Source organism: Silene latifolia, chromosome 9 (assembly GCF_048544455.1).
Source record: "Silene latifolia isolate original U9 population chromosome 9, ASM4854445v1, whole genome shotgun sequence".
Taxonomy (NCBI): Eukaryota; Viridiplantae; Streptophyta; class Magnoliopsida; order Caryophyllales; family Caryophyllaceae; genus Silene; species Silene latifolia.
The window spans coordinates 93,160,711-93,168,869 of NC_133534.1; the positions used below are offsets into that span (position 1 = coordinate 93,160,711).

Sequence of the window (8,159 nt, forward strand, 5' to 3'; positions counted from 1 at the left end):
TATCTTCACTTGTCTCAGGGGACTTTTGTTCCTTGAGACCGTTGCTTACCTTTGCTTCTAGTTTTGCTTTTGCACAGTTAGAGGACAGGTTTTTGAGAGGAAGACTTGAGTACTCTAATTTTGGAAGCTATGGCTACGATATATGATAACTTTCAGCCAAAGGAGCACCACCTTCCAAAAGGGCAATAGTTACCTACCCCTTCTACCGGTAAATTCGAGTTTCGTTCCTCTTACATTGATTTAGTGGAACGGAATCAGTTCGCGGGTCTACCAGATGAAGATCCCTTGAAACATATGGAAATTTTCACGGACTATTGCTGCTCAATACCTATACCAGAGGGGGTGACTCAAGATGAAGTAAAGGGGTTCATGTTCTTATACTCCTTGAAGGATTCGGCGCGAGATTGGTATCGCTACTTTGATAGAGTAGCAGCTGGAGTCATTGATTGGACATCTTTGGCACTAGCCTTCTACAAGAAGTACTTCCCGCCTTCGAAGACTGATGCCTTGAAGGGTAAAATCACGAGTTTTCAGCAAGGAGCCGACGAAGATTTTTGTGAAGCATGGGGACGTTTCAAAAGTTTGGTCCGATTTGTCCCCCATCATGGTTTCAAGAATGGTATCTTTGCAATCTATTTTACAATGCTTTATATGATGATTACAAAGTTATTTTGGATGCAATTTTGCTAATGGTAGGTTCCAAAACAATACCGGTCAAAGTAAAGGTTGGAACACCATTGAGGAGATGGCAGTCCATAAAGCTGAGTTTGGAAGTTCACGTGGTAAGTCACGAAAGCAAAGTGAAGACATGACTGCTGTTTTGTCACTTATAAACTCCATATCTACCCGTCTCGAGAAACTCGAGACTTCTGAAGTTTCAAAAAGGAAAGTCGAAGTTCCTATTCAAAACACAGATGAGGTCGAGAAGTTAAGGGAGATGGTTCAACTCCTTTTGGTTCAAGTGGCAAATATGGAGGCAGCCGGGATTGAGTCCTCACAGAACTTTGTGAAACAATTGGAGAATATGGAGGCTAAGCAAGCCGCTAATTCATCAATTAAATGTGAAGGGCCGGTTGAGACGATCAATGCCATAAATCTCAGAAGTGGCCTTTCTTATGAAAGCCCCGACGAGCAAAGGGAAGACTCGGGAAATGATGAAGAAGCTCGTTTGAATTCTGATGCAAAAACGAGTCTGAATGCCAGTGATTCCGGTCGATCGACCGACATTCCCTGTCGATCGACTGAATTGTCAGATAAAATAGTTTCTGGTCAGAAACTATTCACTCCTTGCACATCCAGTCGATCGACAAACATCATCAGTCGATCGACTGAAATACCTGATGACGTTAATTCTGGTCAGGAACTGTTCACTCCCAGCTCACTTGGTCGATCGACCACCTATACCGATCGATCGTTGGATCTCGAAAGGAGGATGCAAATCCGTCAACTAGTTTGCATGATCCATCGCTCATTGATGATTTGACGGGGGTTTTAAACCTACGAAAGCCGAAGGTTACTGATCCTACGGCCAGTGTTGCAGTCCCATATCCGGAGCGTTTGAAAGCTACCAAGCTGGAGCGTAAGTTTGGTAAGTTTCTGGAGATGGTCCAGAATCTCGAGGTAACGGTTCCTTTCACTCGATTTAATTACCGGTACCCTCTTACGCTAAATTTATGAAAGATATTTTGAATCGTAAGAGAAAATTTCGTGATGAAGGTAATGTTGCGTTTGTGGAGGAATGTAATGTTCTTTCACAAGTTAATGTGCCACCTAAATTAAAGGACCCGGGTAGTTTTTCTATTCCTTGCACTATAGGTAACCACGTAATTGGAAAGGCCCTTTGTGACTTAGGGGCAAGCGTTAGTGTCATGCTGTATTCTGTTTGCGAAAGGTTAAACATGGGTAGACTTAAGGTGACCGATATTACCGTTCAAATGGCAAATAGATCGACTCAAAGACCTATAGGTGTCCTAGAGGATGTACCCGTTCGAGTGGGTAAGTTTTTTATTCCTGTCGATTTCGTTGTTTTGGACATTGCAGAGGATAGTCAGATACCTATCATTTTAGGCAGACCGTTCTTACATACAGCTGGGGCTGTGATAGATGTCAAACGCGGAACCATCACCTTAGAGGTAGGGGATGACACCATTGAGTTCAGTCTTGCTCACAAGGCAACCGAACCTCGCGATGAGGATACGTGTTATTCTATTGATGTTGTTGACAGGATTGTTACTTGTAATTGGAGGGAATCCTTAGCCAAGGATCCCTTAGCCGATCTAACCCATTTAGGTGAGTGTGCAGGTAATACAGTGGAGATTGCGGAGGAGCCAGATGCTTTGGTTGCCTCAATGGAGAGCTACGAGCTCAATGAGGAAGAAGATGAGATGCTTTTGAGCCTGGCCAACGATAACTTGGTGAACACTTGCTACACCATTGAAGCTGATTCTGTCTATGCTGTAGAGGTAAAGGTGCCAGAGCGTAAGCCACTTCCTCCTAATCTTAAGTATGTTTTTCTAGATGATACGGAGAGCCACTATTGTTAGCTCTAAGCTTAATGATGACCGGTATGTCTCCGCTTTGATGTGTGTACTTAAGAAAAACAGGGAAGGCTTTGGGTTACTCTTTGGATGACATTAAGGGCATCGGCCACGATGTTTGTATGCACAGGATAGAGTTGGAAGAAGGCCACAAGCCTTATAGACAGGGTCAACGCAAGTTGAACCCAAAGATGCAGGAAGTTGTTATGGCCGAGGTGATGAAACTACTTGATGCAGGTATTATTTATACAGTTGGCAACTCCAAGTGGGTTAGCCCAGTTCAGGTAGTCCCGAAGAAAGGAGGGACTACCGTGGTTAAAAATGATAAAAATGAATTAATACCAACCCGAGTAGTGACAGGGTGGCGGATGTGCATTGATTATAGACAGTTAAATGCTGCCACCAAGAAAGACCATTTTCCTCTCCCTTTTGTTGACCAAATGACTGAAAGACTTGCTTCTAACAAATTTTTCTGTTTTCTAGACGGATATTCAGGGTTCTTTCAGATCCCTATTCATCCGGACGATCAGAGTAAGACTACTTTTACCTGTCCACAGGGTGTTTTTGCGTATCGTAGAATGCCTTTCGGATTGTGTAATGCCCCTGCTACCTTTCAGAGGTGCATGATGGGGATTTTCTCTGATTATATAGAAAATATCATGGAGGTATTCATGGATGATTTCTCAGTTTATGGTAATGACTTTGATCGTTGTTTAGCTAATCTTGATAAAGTCATGCGGCGTTGTATTGATGTTAATCTTGTTTTAAATCGGGAAAAGTGTCGGTTTATGGTCAATGAAGGAGTTGTGTTAGGGCATCGATTTCGATAAAGGTATACATGTTGACAAGGCAAAGGTGCGGTGATTGAGCAATTACCTCCTCCCGTGAATGTTAAAGGAGTGAGGAGTTTCCTAGGTCATTTGGTTTCTACCGGCGTTTCATTAAGGATTTTTCAAAAATTGCTAAACCACTTACACAATTGCTTCTTAAGGATGCTGTCTTTGAATTTACTGATGAGTGCCATGTCGCTTTCAACAGGTTAAAGGAGGCCCTAATTTCTGCGCCCATCATTCAGCCGCCTGATTGGGACCTCCCATTTGAGATCATGTGTGATGCCAGCGATTATGCTATCGGTGCAGTTCTGGGACAGCGAAAGAATAAAGCTTTGAATGCCATATACAATGCGAGCCGAACTCTGGATGAGGCTCAAGTCAACTATTTTACCACTGAGAAAGAGTTTCTAGCTGTTGTCTTTGCTTTAGACAAATTTCGGTCTTATTTGTTAGGCTCTAAAGTTATTGTTTACACTGACCATGCAGCGTTGAAGACTCTCTTTATTAAGAAAGATGCAAAGCCAAGGCTTCTGAGGTGGATACTCCTTTTGCAGGAGTTTGATTTGGAGATCAGGGATAAGAAAGGAGCAGAGAATGTGGTAGCTGACCACTTATCTCGTCTGCGGTGTGATTTAAAGGGAGGATTCTTTGCCTATTAACGATTCTTTTCCGATGAGAGTTTGTTAGCTATTACTACTTCAGGTTCTTATCCACCTCCGTGGTTTCTTGATTTCGCTAACTTTCTGTGTGATGGTAGGATACCACCCGAGCTTTCATGGCGCAGAGAAGAAGCGGTTTGCCTATGATGCTAGGCAATATTTTTGGGATAATCCTTATGTTTTCAAGGAATGCGCAGACGGTCTCATCCGGAGATGCGTGCCTCAGTGGGAGGTGAAGGATATCCTAGAGGCTTGCCACTCTTCTGCTTATGGTGGTCATCACGGTCCGTCCAGGACCGTAGCTAAGGTACTCCAATCTGGTTTCTATTGGCCAACTTTGCATGCAGATTGTCAGATTTTGTTCTTGAATGCGATGCTTGTCAAAGATCGGGGAATATTTCCAAGAGACATGAGATGCCACAGGTAGGCATTCTTGAGGTCGAGATTTTCGATGTCTGGGGCATCGATTATCAAGGACCTTTTCCGAGCAGTCAAGGTAATAAATATATCCTCGTAGCTGTAGATTATGTATCCAAGTGGGTAGAAGCTATTGCTACTCCCCATTGCGATGCAAAAGCCGTGATTAAATTGTTTAAAAGGATTATTTTTCCTCGTTTTGGTGTCCCTCGGGTTGTCATTAGCGATGGGGGAATGCATTTTAAAGAGAAACAACTTAGTGCTTTATTGACTAAATTCGGTGTCCAACATCGTAGAGGTTTGGGGTATCATCCCCAAACTAGTGGTCAGGTTGAGGTTTCTAACAGAGAATTGAAAGAAGTCTTAGCTAAAGTTGTTTCTAAATCACGGAAAGACTGGAGTCTCAAATTAGCTGATGTCTTATGGGCTTATAGAATCTGCGTTTAAAACACCAATCGGAATGTCACCGCACCGATTGATTTATGGTAAGACATGTCATTTGCGTTGAGTTAGAGCGTAAGTCATGGTGGGCTATTTGTGATTTGAATTTGGATCCTAACCTCTCTCGTGAGAAACGCATGACACAAATTGAATGAGCTAGAGGAATTTAGGCTGCTGGCCTATGACAATGCAAGGATCTACAAGGAAAAGTCAAAGCGCTGGCACGACAAGAGAATCATCAAGCGCGAGTTCAATATTGGCGATAAGGTACTTCTTTTTAACGCTCGTATCCGTCTATTTCTGGTAAGTGAAATCCAGGTGGACCGGTCCCTATACGGTCTGGTTTGTCACAAAGTTCGGATCGTTGAATTGGAGACCTCTGCTGGAGAAAGGTTCAAGGTAAATGGCCAATATGTGAAGCACTACCATGGATCAGATGCATATGTTGGGAAGGTCGAGGTTTTATACTTCGACCCGCTATCAGATGATGAAAAGTGAGGTAACAAGGTCGTGCGGGACCTCTTAAACCAGCGCTAACTGGGAGGCAACCCAGGTTGTAGTTATTTTGTAATTTAGGATTTCAATTTTGTTTTTCATTCAATTTGCAATTTAATTTTTCTTGATTTGTTTCCTTTATTTTCGTGCATTTGCAATTTCTTGGTTTGGGAAAACTGTACGCCTTTGATAATTTCTACAGGAATTTATTTTATGCAAAGTGCGTAAGTGGTCTACTGGATTTTTGCGAGAGACAGACAGGAAGTTTTGATGGCAAAATGAATATTGACGAATATAATTTAAACTGCCAGCTCAAATGGTCGATCGACTAGGATGTTCAGTCGATCGACTGAAGCAAGGAGTACAGAGGCTACTGTGCATAGAGAAGTGGTCGATCGACTGGGTCACATAGTCGATCGACCACCAAGGAAATTCCAGAAGGTACGTTACTGAAGGATTGGTCGATCGACCAATTGAACTTGTCGATCGACCAGTCCGCGGGTTCAGAGGAAGTTAATAAGGGAAGTTTACATCATTCTTTTCTCATTCATTCACTTTCCTAATTTCTGAAAAACCAAAAGAAACCCTAAGTACCTTTCCATTGCTGCGATTTTCAACTCAAATCCGCCTCATTCTCTGCCATTCTTGCTTTAATTTTCAAAGAAATTATCAAGGTATGCTTCTCAACTCATTTCTATGCTATTTGTTCGAGTTTTGCTGAAGATCAATGTTAATTTTTCGAGCACTGACCCATTGAGTCGAAAAAAAAATCGAATTGGGGAAAACGATTTTAGTATGTGATTCCTAGTCTTTTCTGTGCTTTAATTGCTTATTCTAGGCTTTTCCCTATGATTTTCGACTCTAACTAGCAATTGGAAGATGGTTATTTCTGTTTTCCCCAAATTTCGAAACCCTAAATTGCGCGGATCATCTGATTTTGATGCGGGTTTCTGGAATTTATAAATTGAATTGGTTGTTGTTGCTAAATTGACTCTTGTGCATGTGTAACAATGACAAAGGGAAAAGCGCCAATGCAAGAGGGACAGTCGAATCAACGGCCTGCTAAGCGCCCGCGCGGACCACCTCTGATGATAGAAACCACAACGGATAGTTTACCTGACTATCCGCAGGTTATCTTTGAAAAACCTATTCAGCGCGCTAAATTTTCTTTCTTTGTGTCGTCTGTTAAGGTCACAGCTACCCGGTTTCTCCATAAAGACACTTTGGAGAAACTAGGCTGTTATGAGTCGGTCGTGTCCCTGCTAAATGGGACGGGTATGATAGGTCTGGTGGACATGTCTGAGTTCACCTATTATGTGATGACCCTTGAATTCTTTTCCTCTTACGCTTTTGATTCCGAAGCCTTTGAGGCTGATGCGACTAAACCCTGCATCTCCTTTCGACTTTTTAATGTTAATTATTCTCTGACACTTGCAAATTTTGCGGGTTTTCTGGGTCTTCACTCCGAGGGTCGCACCTCAGACCCCTCTGACACTCACCGGGCCATGTGGTCCTGCATTGGTGACACTTACGGGTCGAGGAGGACGGGCACTTCCGTCCACTTGCCCCCTCTTCGTTATTATTTACTGCTAATAGCTAACACCGTTTTTGGCCGTAAAGAGTCGAATAATGTTAATAATATTGAGCTTTCAATTTTGGCGGGTTATCTGAACGTTGAGCGTCGGAAAGCCCGCATCTATAACATTGCCTACTTGACCGCCGTGCACTTTCAGACTGTAAGTGCGGGCGCCTTGACCACCATTGCCTGTGGCGGTTTGGTGACACGTATCGCCAACCGTCTTGTTTTGCTTTTCCTCGACAGAGGATCCCATTGACCCGAGCTGCGTTTTATGGACCTCCCTTACGCGAGGGGTGTCTATTGGGTCGATAGACAGATGCGGTGGAAGATTGACTCTTTCATCTGTGACCGCATCCCTGTCACCGGTTACCCTCCTGTCTTGCCCCTCACCACTGTTGAGGGGACTGCTAGGCCACCTTTGCCTAGTTACAGGCTTCCTTTGGTGGCAGCCACGCCGCTGCCGGGCACTTCGAGGAGGGCTCATGCCTCCTCTTCACAGGCACCCCCTGCCTCCACTACCACCCCTTCTGCTGGTGCGTCCACTTTTCGACCACCTACTCCCTTAGTTGTCCCTCCGGTCATGGACCAGAGGGCAATGTCACGTGTTTTGGGTGATTTGTGCAGGAGCTTCAACGAGCACAGATTGGACACGGCCATCGCCCTGTTCCCGGTCTACGACGAGCTAGCTCGAGGGGGGCTGCTTCCACAGGGTGACTGGGCTCACCCTTCTTACTTTGTTCCCCCTGAGGGTGGCTACCCTCAGGCTGCTAGGAGACCCCCTCCTACCACCACCACTACTGGTCCCTCCACTTCCAGGAGACCCACTCCCTCCGTTTCCAGGAGAGCTACTCCTGCTGCTGAGGAGGAGGAGAGTGAGTCCGGGTCTGACGAGGACGGGGACTTTGACTACGAGGGCGGAGATTAGATGATGGTGACCTCCCCGTTTTTGGCTGGTTTGGGGAGGTCGTATTTTGTGAGTTACTTTCTTTTTTCCTTTCGCTTCCTTTTATTTTTTATGCTTTTATTCTCCCATTTTTCTGCTGGTGATTTGCTGTTGAGCACAATGGGGACATTGTGCGTTTTGGTTTGGGGAGGGTATTTGCATATGCCTTTTGTTTTGCATCTGCATTTGTTTTTATTGCATTTCAGTCACATGTTTAGTGCATTTCTGTTTGCATTTGTTTTTCTTTTCACCTTT

General features: G+C 44.1%; 1 non-coding gene across 1 annotated transcript; it reads right to left on the reverse strand.

The window, feature by feature from the left end:
• Positions 1-502: 502 nt before the first annotated feature.
• Positions 503-611, reverse strand: LOC141603905 (small nucleolar RNA R71). Its single transcript, XR_012525741.1, has one exon. It is a non-coding gene; the product is annotated as a small nucleolar RNA R71 (small nucleolar RNA).
• Positions 612-8,159: the final 7,548 nt, after the last annotated feature.